Genomic DNA, 19,180 nt, shown 5'->3' with positions numbered 1-19,180 from the left:
AGACCCCCAAGGGATAAGTGTACCAGGCAAATTCAGTGAATTCTCTTAATAACCCAGAGTGGTATTTGCATTCCCTTTTTACAGATAGGAAAACTGATGACCTTGAAAGTGGTAGAGTTTGAACCAAAACCCACATACTCTAACTGCTGATCCTGTCCCCTTCATCATATATGTAAAGAAATTCTCTGCAAGTGACAAAGCTTTGTATGAATTATGGACATTTTTATTCCTATTAAAAATGAATATTCTTCTATATATATGAAAATGACTGTGGAAGGTGGCTTACAAAGCTTTGGCTTTACGTAGACCCTCAGTGCTAAAAGACAAGTAATCAGTTGATTGATGGTTGGTTTTGCTTTATTGTTCATTAAAGTCCGAGTCCTTGCTAGTCCCCAGGCAGAGACACATACTTCATTTTTTGCATGCTGGGTTTTAAAATTGTTTTTATCTTCTGAAGAGTGAGTTACCTAAGCCAACCAGCTCTGCTGATGTGGCTTTGTAAAACAAATGCCTTGCTCAAGTATGCCACTCTATTAGTCCCACATCATTCAAATCCTTTCAGGCTATATGTGACACCTTGGTTGAAGACCTGGTATTTTAGTTATATTTGAACCATGAGAACCAGACACATAATTGGTGTTCAAGAAAGATGTTTGCCTTCATTTGCTGAACATCTCACTTTCTATAATATCCTCAAGGCCATACAACTTATTATATTTAAAAAATTGCAAGACTCTTACGTTGATGAATTAGAAAACTCCCCGTCACTTTCCTTCTCTGGCTCCCCCACCTTTGACCTCCCACCTCCTGCTGGTGTTCTACTGGTTATAGTCCTGGGTGCATCTCTGCTTCCTGAAGTGTCAGGAACAGGTCAATGAGTGCCGCTGTGAAAAAGAAGAAAACAGAACGCTTACCACTTCTCAATATTTACTGAAGTGACAACCAAGTAATATTTTGGGGTGTTGAGCTGGGGGGAGAACCACCCGAGTCAGCCCAGGAGACTTGCCAAATGATTCAATTAAATTGGAAATATTAATTTAGTTGAGTGGACATCGATCAGCTTTACTCTGTTGAGTCCAATGTTAATTTTATCGACTCATTTTATGAATCCATTGTTGGTAGGAGTCTACAGACTCACTAGCATTTTCATAAAGGTGTCACATTACTTGGGTATACCTCTTTCAATAGTATGTAATTATGGTGAGTAAAGATAACAACTATGTTAAGTGACTTTTTGGGGAGGGATTGTTTTAGAAGGGACAGAATATTCCTATAGAATGAGCAACAGTGACCATTTGCATAAAGGAGCTAAAAAGGAAAAAATAATAGAAAAGAGTAAAAAGAGAAGGCATAGAACTGACACCCAAACAGTGTAGAAAGAAGAGAGTGAAGCAGGTACATGCATATATATTGTATATTTTTAAAACAGAATGTTAAGAATGATGCATGATCAACAGATGGTCACAAAAAATTTTTTGGAAGGATATGGAAAGAAATAATGGTCTTTGAACTTAACCTGGAGAAAATTACTAGTGATTCTATGGAGAGCACTTCTGTTTGTTATAGTGAGAAGACCTAAGGCAGCTGGTAGAGCCATAACAAGTAATCAGTTATCTGCATTTGGAGGTGTCCAATAAGAGGAAACATCCCAGGGGAAAATGGTAGGACACAAACTGTTCCATCCTCATATGCTTCCAGGGATGTGGTCAATGTCCCTCGCTCCTCTGGGCTCCTGTAGTCTATCCATCTGCAACCTTCATTTGGCACTTAGAACCTGCTGGCTTGTATGGTTCTTTATTTCTCAAAGAGTTGGGCTGCTTCCAAAACAGGCTGCAAGTCCTTTAACAACTGCTTTATACTGTCTGCCACGATGCCTTGTACACAACCACAGGGAAAGCAGTATCAGTAGTTGCTGAGGTAGTAATGATACAAGCAATACTAGGAATAGCTGTTACTATGACTGTGCTAAGCATTTTATATGTTTTATCTCATTTAATCTTCCTGCCAGGGAAGTCGCTCAGTCAGTTCCAACTCTTTGCGACCCCATGGACTACATAGCCTACCAGGTTCCTCTGTCCATGGGATTTTCCAGGCAAGAATACTGGAGTGGGTTGCCATTTCCTTCTCCAAGAGATCTTCTGGACCCAGGCTTTGAACCCAGGTCTCCCACATTGTAGGCAGATGCTTTACCATCTGAGCCAGCAGGGAAGCCCTGCCAGGGTAGCTATTCTTATTATCTATCTTTATCCTCAACTTGAAAGTAAGTCTGCTGAGACTCAAATAGCTTGCTTCTGCTCATAGAGCTTGTAGGTGACAGAGTGGGCATCAAATCCAAGATGAGTTTCAGTGGCAAGCTTTAGTGAGGATGACTTGGGACAGTCTTTTTCTTTCGCTGATATCTAAAATTCTAAGCAATGAGAATTGTATCAAGCTATTCAGAGCAACAAGTTGTTTTGTGTTTGCCACTGCAATCTTAAATTTTCTTGGCTTTATGATTTGTAACCAGTATCAAAATGGTTTATGTCTGAGAGAAGTTTGAGATCATGGTGTCTCTGGTAAGGTGGTGGGAACCGGGGGGAGGAAGTCTGGAGAAAAAAGCCCTAGATCTCAGCAAGGTTCATAAGCAGCTCAGAGCACATTGTCCTTCAATCAGCCACTCATGGAAACAGCAGAGCCAGAGGGCAGGCAGAGTTGACAGACAAAACACAGAACGCTGAGTTAAATGTGAATTTCAGATAAACAACAAAAGATTTTAGTGTATTTCAGATATAGCATGGATCATCTTAAAATATAAAACACAAATTTGACTGGACAGTCTATGGTTTTATTTGCTAACTCTGACAACCTTAAGGCCTGTGCACATTTGCCCCATCTTTTGAGGTACTGAGAAAATATAGATCTGAAGCATAATCCAGGAAGGGAGGAAGAAAAGGAACATTTCTGTCATTCTTTTGAAAACCAGAACTGCTATCAAGTAAATTTGACCAGCTTCCCTGGTAGCTCGGACAGTAAAGCATCTGCCTATAATGCGGGAGACCTGGGTTCAAACCCCAGGTCCAGAAGATCCCCTGGAGAAGGAAATGGCAACCCATTTCAGTATTCTCGCCTGGAGAATCCCAAGGGCAGAGGAGCCTGGTGAGCTACAGTCCATGGGGTCTCAAAGAGTTGGACACAACTGAGCGACTAAACTTTCACTTTCTTTTCACTTAAAAGAGTTAGTGTTTTTAAGTCTGAATCATATTCATTCAAAATACAGGGAAAAAATTTAACTAAATCATATTGTTCGGTTCTTTTTATTTTTTCTACCTTGATTGATCTTGATTTAGTCACTAAATCGTGTCCGATTCTTGTGATCCCATGGACTCTAGCCTGCCAGCTTCCTCTGTCCATGGGATTACACACACACAAAAAACAACTTGTACAATTTCAATCCCTTCCACATGCAATAGCTAGTTTTATTAGTTTTATGGGTTCTGCAGGACAAACACCAAACACTGGGCCGTGGTTACAATGTGTGAAATGTGTCCACTCAAGATACTGGGAACCATCTATATTCTCTCAGCAGTCCCATCTGTCTGGTCTCTGACAGAAAACCACAGGGCCTTTGAACAGCTAAAGGACTTCAGAGGTCACCACGCTAAATTCCATTCCTCTAAAAATGGCTGTTCGTTGTCATGGACAGATGTGTCTACAGATTTGTGGTTCCGTTGAAACTCTGCTTGTGATAATTCAGGTAATCACATTTAGAAAGTTGCGGCTTACTAAAGCATGAACTTAGGAAACAAATCTGGTCCCTGACCCAGTCTCAGCAGATTGTAGTCAGTACCCAGGCACCTACACACACTGGTAGGATGTGGGGAGCTTGGATGCATCGCACAGTTTCCAGGGGCTGCAGTTCCTGCAGGTCAAGAACTTGGACTTGCTTTCCTTTCCTCCCTCTCATCGCCCTCCGCCTCCTTCTCTTCTCAGCAATCCTCCTCAACTCTCTCAGCTTTCGACACATTGGGTTCGACGTTGTGATCCACCTCTGGGAGTCATAGTGCCAAGTTCCTCCTAGAATGAGAGAGAGATTCTGATTAGTCTAAATATTCATATTATAGAAATATTTCAGAGGGACAAAGAATCATAGAAGGCAATCCATATTTCTTAATTCATCAGAAAATATCTTTCTACTTAAAGTTTAAGAGTAAATTACTTTTTTAAGAGTAAATTCACTTTTTTAAAAGTAAATTGCTTTCTTCACCTTTAGGAATTAAGAAAGTATTACTTGATACGAGAGGGCATGGCAACCCACCTCAGTATTCTTGCCTAAAGAATCATCATAGATGGAGGAGCCTGGTGGGCTGCTGTCAACAAAGTCACAAAGAGTGAGACACAACCGGAGCGGCTTAGGACAGCATCGCAAAAAGCATGATTTCATCCCGAAATTCTCCATTATGTCAATCTAAAGAGCTTATGAAAGGTTATGTTCCCAATCAAAATGTCAGTCCTCTGAACTTCCTTATATGTTATCCTTCTAAATGAACCCCATTGAAAATGAAGTAATTTTCATCTTATGAAACTAGGTTCTCAGTTCAGTTCAGTTGCTCAGCCATGTCTGACTCGTCGCGACCCCATGGACTGCAGCACATCAGGCCTCCCTGTCCATCACCAACTCCCAGAGTTTACTCAAACTCATGTCTGTTGAGTCGGTGATGCCATCCAACCATCTCATCCTCTGTCGTCCCCTTCTCCTCCTGCCTTCTAGCTTTCCCAGCATCAGGGTCTTTTTCAACTAGGTTCTAGAAGGAATATTTAAAACATGAGGCAAATCTCTTTAGGATTTGATAACTCAGTCATATCTCTGGTATCAAAGGGAAATGTTAAATCACTATTATTTCCATTGGTTATCCATTTTAGAAGAAAAATAACAAGACGTAACTATCAAACTGAAAAAAAAAAAAACCTTAAAACTCAGACTATAAATACCCACTTAAGTAGAAAAATAATGTTCAACTGAATTTCAGTAAAGGATTTCAATTGTTTGTGATGCATGACAATGTTTCTAAAAATACATGTATGTGACTATAAACACTTGCTTCTAAGATTTTTTTTGTCCTCTCACAATCTTACTGTTTTAAAGAGAAGTTATGCTGCTGTCTAGGTTATAGGGTTGATGAAATGACATATTTTGAAACCGTCTAAGTTTTTACTTTGGAAAAATAATAGTGTGCTGGGGTTCAGTTCAGTTCAGTTGCTCAGTCATGTCCGACTCTTTATGACCCCATGAACTGCAGTATGCCAGGCCTCCCTGTCCATCACCAACTCCCAGAGTCCATCCAGACCCATGTCCATTGAGTCAGTGATGCCATCCAACCATCTCATCCTCTGTTGTCCCCTTCTCCTCCTGCCCTCAATCTTTCTCAGCATCAGGGTCTTTTCAAATGAGTCAGCTCCTCCCATCAGGTGGCCAAAGTATTGGAGCTTCAGCTTCAACATCAGTCCTTCCAATGAACACCCAGGACTGATCTCCTTTAGGATGGACTGGTTGCATCTCCTTGCAGTCCAAGGGGCTCTCAAGAGTCTTCTACAACACCACAGTTCAAAAGCATCAATTCTTCAGTGCTCAGCTTTCTTTAGAGTCCAACTCTCACATCCATACATGACCACTGGAAAAACCATAACCTTGACTAGATGGACCTTTGTTGACAAAGTGATGTCTCTGCTTTTCAATATGCTGTCTAGGTTGGTCATAACTTTCCTTCCAAGGAGTAAGCGTCTTTTCATTTCATGACTGCAATCACCATCTGCAGTGATTTTGGAGCCCAGAAAAATAAAGTCTAACACTGTTTCCCCTGTGTCCCCATCTATTTCCCATGAAGTGATGGGACCAGATGCCATGATCTTAGTTTTCTGAATGTTGAGCTTTAAGCCAACTTTTTCACTCTCCTCTCACTTTCATCAAGAGGCTCTTTAGTTCTTCTTCACTTTCTGCCATAAGGGTGGTGTCATCTGCATATCTGAGGTTATTGATATTTCTACCAGCAATCTTGATTCCAGCTTGTGCTTCTTCCAGCCCAGCATTTCTCATGATGTACTCTGCATACAAGTTAAATAAGCAAGGTAACAATATACAGCCTTGACGTACTCCTTTTCCTATTTGGAACCAGTCTATTGTTCCATGTCCAGTTCTAACTGTTGCTTCCTGACCTGCATACAGGTTTCTTAAGAGGCAGGTCAGGTGGTCTGGTATTCCCATCTCTTTCAGAATTTTCCACAGTTTATTGTGATCCACACAGTCAAAGGCTTTGGCATAGTCAATAAAGCAGAAATAGATGTTTTTTCTGGAACTCTTGCTTTTTCAGTGATCCATCAGATGTTGGCAATTTGATCTCTTGTTCCTCTGCCTTTTCTAAAACCAGCTTGAACATCTGGAAGTTCATGGTTCATGTATTTTTGAAGCCTGGCTTGGAGAATTTTGAGCATTATTTTACTTTGTTAATATCCAAATTTTCTCAATACCAAAAACTTACTAAAATGTTTTCTTGAAATACTTTGTAGCCCTGAAAATTCAAAGACAAATCAAAGAGGTGGAATAATTAGTGCCAAGGCCCATGTGTCTCACAGTAGCTTTTGACCTAAAATAGTTAAAATATTCAGCATTCCAGGAATTTCACAAGAATAATTTAGCACAATACCAGGAATGTCATGGATTCTGAGCATGAAATTTATTTTTACATACATGTGTTTTTTATCATAAACTGAATAATTTTGATATTATTTTTGCCTACAAATTGGCTGTAGCTTACACTTCACTTTACATTTCTTTTAGAGGGAGAAAAAAACAGCATAGAACATTGAAGGACTCTTGAGCATTAAATAAGGAATCAGTACTTATTCTCCAGCGTCCAGCACGTGATGACCCAACTTGTAGATGAGTTTGAGCTCTTGCTATTCTACTCCAGCACCTGCTTTGAAGTTATTAATTTCTCATTAATATCTCCATTGGATAGAATAAGGAAAAATACCAACACAAAATATCTTTTCCTGTTTCTTTTAAAGTACAAATATTAGACACAGTAGAAGCTGCTATAAAATGATGTTATTGAACTATGTAGAATTTTTAATTAACATTTTTATTAAAGTAAAACACAACTGAACAACTACTATGAATGAACGAGGCTAGGTGCAATGAAGACTATCATGTGGAAGGAAGGACTTGGATGAAACTCAAACAGAAAACTGCTTCTGAATTTTACTAACTTAGACTTATCGATAATCAGGAGTGGACTCCTTTGGCCTCTTTTATGCTCTCTGTGTGTCTGTGAATATCTCTGTGTTACACATGCATTTGAGTGTGTGTCTGTACGTCTGTGCTGCTGCTGCTAAGTCGCATCAGTCGTGTCTGACTCTGTGCGACCCCATAGATGGGAGCCCGCCAGGCTCCCCCGTCCCTGGGATTCTCCAGGCAAGAACACTGGGGTGGGTTGCCATTTCCTTCTCCAATGCAAGAAAGTGAAAGGTGAAAAGTGAAAGTTTAGTCGCTCAGTTGTGTCCAACTCTTAGCGACCCCATGGACTGCAGCCCACCAGGCTCCTCCGTCCATGGGATTTTCCAGGCAAGAGCACTGGAGTGGGGTGCCATTGTCTCTTCCTTTATGTCTGTAGGTCATACTTGTTCCAATGTTGTGCCTCCAGATTAAGTTACATGAAGGAATAAGTTCATAGCAGGTGCTACCACCCAACCTAGCTATTCTTCTCAGTACAGTAAGTAGAAAGTGATGAGTTGCAGAATTCTCCCTAGCCCCATATTCAATATTTATATCCAGTGCTATCACAGAAATTATATGTATAAAAATGCAGATTGCTGAATTATTGACATCATTTCTGTTAACTTAATGTGACATATTTGTAAATTACAAATAGTTTTCAAAAGACCAGAATCAGTTAGGCTAATTGATACATTATACAAAATGTATAATTGATTTTTAAAATGAATTGGTCTCTGAGTTTTGAGTGTTCTATAATAGTTGATTTCTAATAAGTACAAATAAATGAGTGATTAATGAATTTATAGAGAAAGCAGTTGACAATTCTTTAGTTCACGTGAAGAAAAAAAAGTATATTGGTGCAGAAAGTCCAGTAGAATGCTCAGCATTAAAGTCAGAATGTCATGCTACAAACTGAAAATTTTAGATTGCAATGAAAAATGTCTGTCACTCATCCTTTGACTGTGAATGCAGGTGGTCACCTATTTTAATAAATAAAATGCATTATTTACTTTAGATTTAAGGTTAATTTAGTTATGCATTGTAAGGACTAAGAAGTTCCAAATACTTAGGTTCCTAGTGTTGATCTCAGTGATTGAATGAAGAGGTAGCAGTTTCTTTTACAGCAGAAAAATGTTCGCTCAGGAGAAGATATTTACAAAAGCACATTAAATAATGAGTGCATTGGGGTTGTTTTTCAAGTTGATTGGGAAGGACACTCTCTTTTAAGTAGAGATATATGAGTGCATATAGTAGACCTCATGGTCACTGGCCAAATGTTAATGTTCAGCACTTAGCATCTCTGGCTCAGACCCAGTCTTAGCATCTCAGGATCTGTTAAGTTGTTCTTTCTTCTAAAAGGCATTTGGCACTTGAGAGCAATTCTGACATCTTTGTGCAAATGGAAACTGTAAGTCAGAAAACACAGAAGGAAATAAGTGGGACTTTTGCATCGATATTAGGGCTACCTCTGCTGTGACATTCACAAATGTCAAAATGGCATACAACTGGCAAGGAAGCTGTGTTTGTAGTTGGCACTGTTAAGCCAATTGCTCCTCCTTTGGGCTCTCGGGACTCTGATTTCCTGCTAAGGGCTTGCCCTCTGTGTCATCGGGTACAGCTGGGCGGTGCTATCAGGCCTTCCTGGTGGCTCAGCTGGTAAAGAGTCCGCATCAGTCAAGGAACCCCCATCCTCCCTTCATCCAAGTGGCAAGCACTGGACCAGAGTTCTCTCCCTAAAATATAACTCAGGGCAGCGAATGAATATGTTTGGATGGGATTCATTCCTACCACAGTACCTGGCGAAGACTGTCATGATACCTACTGTGGTGATTCTGAGTCCCTTGAAGCTGCCTGGCTCCTGTCCTTTCTCTGCCTGGTTTTCAGCCTTTTTTGATACTGAAATTTTCCCATAATCTTGCAATAAATTGTTTTTTTCTTTTTGAAAGTGAAAGTGAATGTCGCTCAGTCGTGTCTGACTCTTTGCCACCCCATGGACTGTAGTCCATGGAATTCTCCAGGCCAGAATACTGGAGTGGGTAGCCTTTCCCTTCTCCAGGGGATCTTCCTGACCCAGGGATCGAACCCAGGTCTCCCTCATTGCAGGCAGATCCTTTACCAGCTGAGCCACAAGGGAAACCCAAGAATACTAGAGTGGGTAGCCTGTCCCTTCTCCAGGGGATCTTCCCAACCCAGGAATTGCACCAGAGTCTCCTGCATTGCAGGCAGATTCTTTACCAACTGAGCTATCAGGGAAGCCCTTTTTCTCTTTTCAAGTTAGCCAAATACTGCTGACACCCCAAAACTCCAACTGACAGGATTTCCTACTTTTTGGTTAGTTTGAGGTCACCCCAAGGACTGTAGCTCACCAGCCTCCTTTGTCCATGAAATTCTCTAGGCAAGAATAATGTGTAACCATTCCCTCCTCCAGGGGATCTTCCTGATCCAGGGATCAAACCTGAATCTCCTGCATGGCAAGCAGATTCTTTACCATCTGAGCCACCAGGGAAACCCTAAAGAATAAATAGGAAAAAACCAACAAATATTTAGTAACTAGTCTGTGGTAGCATAATTAATCACTGGTCCAGGAAGGAAAAGAGAGTCATATGAGATTAATACACTTAAAAGCATTCTTTCCAAATACTGCATTCTCCATCCTAATCTACATATCTACATATATATGTATATGTATATATATGTCATATATAAATATATATATATGGGGCTATTCAAGTAACACTAGTGGTAAAGAATTCTCCTGCCAATCCAGGAGATGCAAGAGATATGAGCACTCCATCCCAGTATTCTTGCCTGAAAAATTCCATGGGCAGAGGAAGCTGGTGGGCTACAGTCGATAGGGCTGCAAAGAGTCAGAAATGAGTCATATTTATATATGAATAAGACATGTATATACATATCTATATATGACACATATATGACTTGAGCTTATATGTCATATATAAATATGAAAATTTCACATTAGATTATAAAATTCTCAAGGCTTTCTGTGCTACATAAAAGTAAGTTTTCAGTTTCACTCACCATTCAATCTTCCCTCTTGCAACTGAAATATCTAGTTTTCCCAAATGCTGTTTTCAAAACATGGAGAAATCAGGGTGAGAAGTCTTTCTCAAGCATGCATGTTATCTCTTTACTTTCTGTTTCACCTTTATATTCTCCTCCTTCCCCAATCTGGGATAACTGGTTTCAAGTCTTGAAATTGTGGGGCCGGGGGAAGTGTGCCTTGCTTTTCCCCATGAGCTATTCACCCAAAATAATACTTAAATATACAAATCCTTTTTCTTTGCATTAGACTTAAGATTCTGAATCTCAGAAGCCAAGGTGTCCTGGTAAGCAATGAAAATATACACTAGCTAACATTTCAAAGTTTTACCCTGCTGTACTATGATTTTTTTCATTGTACAACAGGTCAAAATTCATCATGTGGAAGCCCCTATTTTTGTTCATCTTCATTAATCTTACTTTTGCTCAAATACAGGGGATAACAGATTTATGGGGCTGTGTTGGTAAGAGGTGAGTGTGTCCCTACTAGGCTCTGTCAGTCTACACTTGTATGCCCTGGAACCAGATAGACTCCATCATGAAAGCTGGACAGAACTTTAAAGGAGTGGTCCTCTTAGCCAGTTTCCTCCTAAAAAACTTTACTTATACATGAATTATTGTGAGTGGGGAAAATTAATGCCTCAGGAGATAGATTTTTTCCAAGGGAGCAGAAATCAATAAAAGAATGATCAGCCTTGTCGTATAAGCCAAACCTTTGGACAAGGATTTCTATGGTACAAGGTTTTTACATTTCTTCACAGGAAATCTTTCCTAGCTGTATTTAGCTTATTCTTATTACTTGGTGTTTGAACACTGGCTATTTGGGAGCAAAGAGAGATGAACCTGAGTGTCCAGGGGAAATCATGCTGGGATTACAACTTTGACCAAAAATGATGAGTGTGCACACACGAAATGAGAACACAAGCTGTTACTCCCTTGATAAGTCCTTAGACCATTTGGAATATATAACTTCCCTCATACACTGGGTTCTTGGCTGAGACTGAGCCAGAAACTGTTAAAATACTTCCTGCCTCTATGCTATTTTTCAATAATATTGACTTTCAGGAAAGAAGAGAATTAAACTCGGAAGAGAGACCTGAATTTTCATCTCAGCTTCAACACTCACTGTCCAATGGATTTTAACTCAGAAACTTTCATCCTAATTCTTTCAAATGATAATGTGTTATAAATGCAATCAAAATGATGGTGTTTCAGTAAAAGACATATAGAAACCATGCTTATAGAATTTTTCATTAGTGAAGAATTTTTTATTAATTCAATTGTTAGGGATGGAGATGTTACATTAACAAGATGAATACAAGAAATTATCATCAGCTGATAGTTAAGAGGAAAAATCTGGTATCTAAGAAAGTGGGCTATTTTTATTCCTTGCTCATTTTGGCTTTCATTCTACCTTTCAGAGTTTTGGAGATCAAGTGATTCAAATTGAGTGTGTTTTACAGATTTTTAAATCAAAGTAACATTAATATCAACCCAATAAAATGCTATAAAATAAATTAATATAATTAGCCTTGTTTGGTGCACAAAGTTCTGGGAGACAGAATGGGACTTGAGATCAACCTATTCCAAAAATTAAAAAATAAATAAATAAAGAAGCATGTGTGTTACCAGTTTTTAGTAACATGTTAAGCATAAATTTGGGAGAATCTCACACTCTGACTATAACTAGAGAAGAAGACTATTATGCTGAGAGTTTTGCACAAATATGTTTGAAACATGCCCCTCACACATAAGACAGTGTCTTCTAGGTAAGAAAACAAATTTTATTTCTTGCTGTGAAAATTTATAATTATTAGTTCACTGATTATGCACACATGTGAAGAAAGCACCAAATTCTTTCCACTGTTCTCCCAGACAGAGGCACCTTGATCAGCACCAAATGGAGGAGAAAAGATGATCAGATTACGCCTTTCCCCTGGGGAAGAAGATCATCCTAAAACAGATCGACCAACAGCTGGAAAGAACAGCTCTAAATCTTTCCTGAGATATTTACTTGGTAAAGAGGAAAGCCAGGTCATCACATCTCCTGTGAGGAGGGAACTCTCAAACAGAACAAAACCAAGATGAGCCCTGCTGCCAGGATGCGGAGAGCAAACAGACTTCAGAGCTCAGAGATGTGAGGAGTCAGAAGTTCCTTCTGGCACTCGGGTGAAACTCATCAGGGGATACAGAGAAGCTATTCACACTGCTGAGAGTTCATATCCACTGTTTATAGAATTTTTTAAATATTTTTTTTAAAATTGAGAGTTATTTTGGTTTATTTTTTACAAGTTACCCAAATCTAAACACCAGTGCTTTGAACTACCTCAGAAAAATTAAATTTAGCTTTCACTTTTGAACTTAAGATGAAACAAAAAACTAAAAAGTCATTTTAGTGTCGAGTGTGAGTTATTTTGTCATTTAGAAATTGTTTCATTAGTTAACAAGGAATGCCATTAGAATTTCGTTCTTGTCCAAATGGTATAAAAAACATCAGCAATCACTGTTAAATGAAGTGACTCAAATAAATGTGTAAGTCCTCCAAGCTTTGTGGACTTAAAAGCAATGCAGCTTAGATGGAAGCCACTCAAGAGCTGAGGACACCTGGGCCAGAGCATCTAGCCCATCTACAGTTCTACCAATCAAGTGAATTCATCAATAAAAAGTACATCTAGTAACTACATCATAAACAAATGACCCATACATTGTATACTGAAGATTTAGGCATCATATGCTCCTAAAGCATTCAACATTATAGTAATCCAAGTCTATGCCCCAACCATTAATGCCAAAGCAGCTGAAGTTGAACAGTTCTATGAAAACTTACAAGACCTCTACAAGTAACACCAACAAAAGATGTCCTTTTCATCCTAGGGAGCTAGGATGAAAAAGTAGGAAGCCAAGAGATACTGGAGTAACAGGCAGGTTTGGCCTTGGAATACAAAATGAAGTAGGGTAAAGGATAACAGAGTTTTGCCAAGAGAAAACACTGGTCATAGGAAATACCCTCTTCCAACAACACAAAGGATGCCTCTACACATGGGCATCATCAGATGGTCAATACTGAAATCAGATTGACTATATTCTTTGAAACTCTATACTGTCAGCAAAAACAAGACTGGGAGCTGACTGTGGCTTGGATCATGAACTTCTTATTGCAAAATTCAGGCTTAAATTGAAGAAAGTAGGGAAAACCACTGGACAATTCATGTATGACCTAAATCAAATCCCTTACGATTATAGACTGGAAGTGACAAACAGATTCAAGGGATTAGATCTAACAGACAGAGTACCTGAAGAACTATGGATGGAGGTTTATAACACTGTACAGGAGATGATGACTAATACCACCCCAAAGAGAAAGAAAGGCAACAAGGCAAAATGGTTGTCTGAGGAGACCTTACAAATAGCTGAGAAAGGAAGAGAAGCAAAAGGGAAAGGAGAAAATGAATGACAGATGCATCTGAATGCAGAGTTCCAAAGAATGGCAAGGAGAGATAAGAAAGCATTCTTCAGTGAGCAATGCAAAGAAATAGACAAAAACAATAGAATGGGAAAGATTAGCAACCTCTTCAAGAAAATTAGAGATACCAAGGGAACATTTCATGCAAAGATGGGTACAATAAAGGACAGAAAGAGTAAGGACCTAACAGAAGCACTTTAAGAAGTGGCAACAATATACAGAAGAACTGTTCAAAAAAGGTCTTGACCCAGATAGGATAACCACAATGATGTGCTCTCTCATCTAGAGCCAGACATCTTGGAGTGTAAAGTTAAGTGGGCCTTAGGAAGCACTGCGACAAGCAAAGTGGAGATGATAGAATTCCAGCTGAGCTATTTAAAATCCTAAAAAGTAATGCTGCTAAAGTGCTGCACTCAACATGTCAGCAAATTCGGAAAACTCAGCACTGGTCACAGGACTGGAAAAGTGCAGTTTTCATTGCAATCCCAAAAATGGGCAATGCAAAAGAATGTTCAAAGTGAGAGTCACTGAGTCGTGTCTGACTATTTGTGACCCTCTGGACTATAGAGTCCATGGAATTCTCCAGGCCAGAAAACTAGAGTTGGGAGCCTTTCCCTTCTCCAGGGGATCTTCCCGTCCCAGGAAACAAACTGGGGTATCCTGCATTGCAGGCAGATTCTTTACCAACTGAGCTATCAGGGAAGGCCAAAGAATGTTCAAACTACCACACAATTGAGCTCATATCACATGCTAGCAAGGTAATGCTTCAAATCCTTCAAGCTAGGCTTCAATAGTATGTGAACTGAGAACTTCCAGATGTACAAGCTGGATTTAGAAAAGGCAGAAGAACTAGAGATCAAATTGCCAACATCCATTGGATCATAGAAAAAGCAAGAGAATTCCAGAAGAACATGAACTTCTGCTTCATCGACTACCCTAAAACCTTTGACTGTGTGGATCACAACAAACTGGAAAATTCTTCAAGAGATGGGAATATGGGAATCTCTCTGCCTCCTGAGAAATCTGTGTGCAGGTCAAAAAGCAACAGTTAGAACTGACATGGAACAGACTGGTTCAAAACTGGGAAAGGTGTATACCAAGGCTGAATATTGTCACCTTGCTTATTTAACTTATATGCAGAGTACACCATGAAAAATTCCAGGCTGGATATCTCACGAGCTGGAATCAAGATTGTCAGGAGAAACATCGATAACCTCAGATATGCAGATGACACCAGTCTAATGTCAGAAAGCGAAGAGAAACTAAAGAGTCTCTTGATGAAGTTGATGGAGGAAAGTGAAAAAGCTAGCTTAAACTCAACATTCAAAATACTAAGATCATGGCAACTGGTCCCATCACCTCATGGCACATCAGTTCAGTTCAGTCGTTCAGACAGACAAGAAAATCAAGTTTGTCATTGTTTCCCCATCTATTTGCCATGAAATGATTGGACCAGATGCTACGATCTTAGGTTTTTGAATGTTGAGTTTAAGCTAGCTTTTTCACTCTCCTTCAACTTCATCAAGAGACTCTTTAATTTCTCTTTGCTTTCTGACATTAGACTGGTGTCATCTGCATATCTAAGGTTATTGATATTTCTCCCAGCAATCTTGATTCCAGCTTCTGAGACATCCAGCCTGGCATTTTGTATGATGTACTCTGCATATAAGTTAAATAAGCAAGGTGACAATATACAGCCTTGGTGTACTCCTTTCCCAGTCTGGAACCAGTCCATTGTTCCATGTCCAGTATTAACTGTTGCTTCTTGACCTGCATACAGAGTTCTCTAGGCAGGTCATGCGGGCCGGTATCCCCATCTCTTGAAGAATTTTCCACAGTTTGTTGTGATCCACCCAGTCAAGAGCTTGAGCATAGTCAATGAAGCAGAAGTAGATGTTCTTTTGGAATTCTCTTGCTTTTTCTATGATCCAACAGATGTTGGAAATTTGATCTCTGGTTCCTCTGCCTTTTCTAAACCCAGCCTGAACTTCTGGAAGTTTCATTTCATGTACTGTTGAAGCCTGACTTGGAGAATTTTGAGCACTACTTCACTAGTGTGTGAGATGAGTGCAATTGCGAGGTATATAGAAGGGGGGAAAATGGAAAGAGTAACAGACTTTATTTTCTTGGGCTCCAAAATTACTGCAGACGGTGACTGCAGCCATGAAGTTAAGATGCTTGCTCCTTGGATGATAAGCTATGACAAACCTAGATAATGTATTAAAAAATCAGAGGCATCACTTTGCTGACAAAGGTCCATATAGTCAAAGATATGGTTTTTTCAGTAGTAATGTATGGCTGTGAGAGTTGGACCATAAAGAAGGCTGAGCACTGAAAAATTGATGCTTTCCAACTATGGTGCTGGAGAAGACTCTTGAGAGTCCCTTGGACACCAAGGAAATCAAACCAGTCAATCCTAAAGGAAATCAACCCTGAATATTCACTGGAAGGACTGATGCTGAAGCTGAAGCTCCAATACTTTGGTCACCTGATGTGAAGAGCCAGCTCATTGGAAAAGACTCATGCTGGGAAAGACTGAGGGCAGGAGGAGAAGAGGATGACATAGGAGGTGATGTTCAGATGGCATCATCACCTCGGTGGAGGTAAGTTTGAGCAAACTCCAGGAGATAGTAAAGGACAAGGAAGCCTGGCATGCTGCAGTCTATGGGGTTGCAGACAGTCGGCCATGACTGAGCAACTGAACAACAACTGCAAATTCTCATTCAGTGAAATGTGTATAGATACATACACAAAATTATGTAGTAATAATTCACATTACTGTTAAAAACATTTCTGACACATACATTCTCAGGAGGAAGACCTATCTTCTTTTCTGAAAGTTATCTTGATTTTTCCAATCATGTTTAAGCTCCTACGTGGGGAAAACCAGCCACATACATCTCTGGAAACAGTTTGATAGCATAGACTTTGAAGCCATGGAAACACATTCACGTCCAGTCTGTTGTTGCAACTGTTTGGTTTTGGGCAGGTCTCAAATTCTCTGACCCATAGGCTTTTCATTTGTAGATGAACAAACACTTCCTTGTACTACTAGATACTCCACTCACGCTCCCCTATTCCTTTCTTAATAGTCAGGACCTACACGTTTTGCACAACAAAGAACTCAGTTAATGAGTGTTGAATTAGTTTATAACTAATTGTCACAAGTTCAAATCAAAATTCTTTTCTATACGTCAATCTTTGTTTGCTTGTTTGATGCAAGAACAGGATCCATTCCTCTTATTTAACTTCTATACTGAGCTGATTAATCCACTTTTCACCCTGTTTAACTTCCTTCTCTCTAAAGAACAGCTTTATTTCCAAATTCAAGGAGGTAGTGTTTGTCCAGCCTTTGTGCAGAAATTCCAGTGAACATAAAGGATGAAAAGTGGTGTAAGCATCAGCCATAGTTTGGCAAGTAGTCTATACAGTAACCTGGAGCGAAGCTTTCTCCTCCATAGAGGTGATGGTTTCCATACGGCCAATCAGACACACTCTTTCCTATGCAGTCCTGCAGAAAATAGAGAAACTGGCCATCAGCAAGGGGTGGAGATTTGGCGGGGCATGCAGGGACACTGACGAGACTGGATGCAAATAACGAGTTCTTATTTTTCCTGAGTCGGGAAGATCCCGTGGGGAAGGAAATGGCAACACACTGCAGTATTCTTGCCTGGAAAATCCCATGGACGGAGGAGCCTGGCTGGCTACAGTCCATGGGGTAGCAAAGAGTCAGACACAGCTGAAGCGACTTCACTTTCACTTTTCATTTATTTTTCTGCTAGGCTCTGGGTGGTCCTTCCCTTCTCATTCTTCATCACGCTTATCCTTAAAATAAGTCTCCTTTTACTTAGAGTAACATATGTGAGTCTCAGATCCTGGCAACCAAAAGAATAAAACTAATTAAGCTTTTGGGCACAACTTTCATCCCAAGTACATTCCAGTCCTTGGCTATATTGCCAAGGCTACAGTAGGAAGACACGTGAAAGGAGTGTGCTACAAACCTGGCATCGCTGTGACTCAGTACCCCTTCCCTTGTCAGATTGCACCATTGTGTATGCGTGTGTTCCCCATGGGACACTCTCTGCCACATCCCAGCTCCCCAGCATGCACAATCTTAGGTAAGTTGAAACAGAAGCCTGCCCTTATGCAATTTAAAAAATCCTGCTGTCTCAGAGAAGAAAGAAATGAGCAGAACCTGTGCGTGGCACACACCCTGTGCAGACAGTTATTTGTACACAATGTTCTCATCTCCCACCAGGAAGTTGTCTATGCTCCATGAAACTTCTGAATCCCACAGAAGTTTGGGCAGCTCATGCTGTGGGATTTACACCAATTTCGGCTCCTAGGATGTCCTTGTTTCACTTGGCAAATTCTTTGAGCTCCACTGAATCCCCCTGTAGGGCAGAAAGCAGAATTTTGTGTCTGGCAAAAAAGGAAAAATACACACACAAACACACACACACACGCTCAGAGTCCTTATTGACTAAACGCTACCTGGACTGTTAAAGGAGAATGGTGAGTGCCGAAATGCATTGCTTAAGTGCCAGGCAGCAATCAACTACATTTTGCTTTATAGCATTGATCAGAGTTTTACTAGACTACACTTAGAGACGTCATCATTTGTTTTTATTTTCAGAGAGGGCAAGTGAGACAGAGTGTGCTTTATCAGGACTCCAAGCCACAGGCTGGAAGTAGAGAGCACAGAGGTGGCCTGTATTCACTGAGTCCCTAGCAGCGGAATCGGCAGGGGCCTTGGCCATCACCGGTAGTCAATAGTTGAGCCAAAGTGGGATACGTGAGCCCCAGACACCTTATCTCCTGGAGTATGTTTATGTGATTGAAAGGGAAAAGCCCACTCAAAGAACAACACATAAAGTGGTTCACTCACTCTCTTCTCGTGGAACAGCACTCAACCAAGAAGGCGAGACTCATCAACTCCTACTTCAACCCCCACCACCCACCTCCAGGCATCGGGTGCTGCCCTGATCAGCATCTGCATGCTGATAACGGCGTGCCAAAATCTTATCTGTCCCTCTGAGCTGCTGATCACGGCAGCCAGACGGCCATGCTGACCGAGTCTGCGTTGACCGTGCTCCACTGTCTTTGGGAACTCAAGGGAGGGAAGCAATCTTTCAGGGAAAGTGAGCAGTATGACTTTGCCTAAGGTCACGTGGATGGAAACCGCGGATGCACCAGCAGACCAAGTGTCTCCCAGTCCCACCCGGCTGCAAAGTGCTAACTGCTCTTGTCCCGGAATTCAGTTTCATTTTGCAAACGGAGAGAGATCATTTCAAAAGTTCAGGTTGAATCAATCTACCATATGGCTCCACAATTCCACTTCGAATAATCTCCCCAAGAGAAATGAGAACACATCCAAAGGTTCACCAGTTGGGAAACAGATAAGCATA

At 40.4% G+C, this 19,180-nt stretch overlaps 1 long non-coding RNA gene across 1 annotated transcript; it reads right to left on the bottom strand.

The window, feature by feature from the left end:
- Positions 1 to 3,434: 3,434 nt before the first annotated feature.
- On the bottom strand, positions 3,435 to 18,160 carry LOC110141802 (uncharacterized). Its single transcript, XR_011491368.1, has 2 exons — positions 17,985 to 18,160; positions 3,435 to 4,053 (listed from the first exon to the last, which is right to left on the bottom strand). It is a non-coding gene; the product is annotated as an uncharacterized lncRNA (long non-coding RNA).
- Between the last annotated feature and the right edge of the window lie 1,020 nt (positions 18,161 to 19,180).

Source organism: Odocoileus virginianus, chromosome 15, assembly GCF_023699985.2.
Source record: "Odocoileus virginianus isolate 20LAN1187 ecotype Illinois chromosome 15, Ovbor_1.2, whole genome shotgun sequence".
Taxonomy (NCBI): domain Eukaryota; kingdom Metazoa; phylum Chordata; class Mammalia; order Artiodactyla; family Cervidae; genus Odocoileus; species Odocoileus virginianus.
The sequence above is the reverse complement of the archived record's forward strand: the minus strand, read 5'-3'. Positions and strand labels throughout refer to the sequence as shown.